Here is a 1074-nt window from a genome sequence, read left to right as displayed (position 1 = left end):
GAATGAGGTTTCCCTTTGGTGGATAGATTAGTGAATCAGATTAGGATGAATGAGGTTTCTCTTTGGTGGATAGATTAGTGAATCAGATTAGGATGAATGAGGTTTCCCTAAATAGCTGCTGCTTTTGCAACAGCTACTGGGGATCCTAATAAAATACCAAATGCCCTCTAGTGGATAGATTAGTAAATCAGATCAGGATAAATTAGGTTTCCCTCTAGTGGATAGTTTAGTAAATCAGATTAGAGTAGGATAAATGAGGTTTCCCTCTAGTGAATAGATTAGTAATCAGATTGGAAAAAATGAGATTTCTCTCTAGTGAATAGATTAGTAAATCAGATTAGAATGAATTAGATTTCTCTCTAGTGGATAGATTAGTAAATCAGATTAGGATAAATGGGAGGGACAATCCCTCATATGGATCATATTAGTAGGGGAGAGTGGGGTAAATTGTGCCAAAGGGATAAATTGTGCCAAAGGGGTAAATTGAGCCAAAGGGGTGAATTGAGGGTCCCTTCCCACTGTGCACAGGCGTCAGTTCAACGTCTAGTTTGGATATACATTTGGTTGAGTTGTCAACTAACGAGAATTCAACAACACGTTGTATTTAGGTACAATTTGGGTAGAAAAAAAGGACAAATGAACTTACGTTGATGACTTTTTGCAAATTTAATCAGTTTTCCACATTGATACAATGTCAACACAGATTTTTTGGGTTGAAATGACATAGAAACAACATTGATTCAACCAGTTTTTGCCCAGCGAATGTTCTCGGAAATCATACACAAAATTAATAATTTGACCAAATATTTAGGAAGTCTGTGAAGGAAGAAACCACATGGGGAAAAAATGGTAAACAAGTTAGGTCCAAAAAAGGGATTTTCACCAAGTCAAATTAATGTATTGTGTTCGAGATTTCACGATGCTTCTATCCAAACCAAAGTAATTTGTTTCAAGATTGTTCTATACATCAGTTGGAATCTCTATAAGCTTCCATATGAGGTCCTAAAACTAGCATCTCTCTCTCTCTCTCCCCCCCCCCCCCCTCCCTTCCTCCCCTCTTCCTCCCCACTTCTC

Source organism: Salvelinus fontinalis, chromosome 33 (assembly GCF_029448725.1).
Source record: "Salvelinus fontinalis isolate EN_2023a chromosome 33, ASM2944872v1, whole genome shotgun sequence".
NCBI classification, from domain to species: Eukaryota; Metazoa; Chordata; class Actinopteri; order Salmoniformes; family Salmonidae; genus Salvelinus; species Salvelinus fontinalis.
This window is presented reverse-complemented; position numbering follows the sequence as displayed.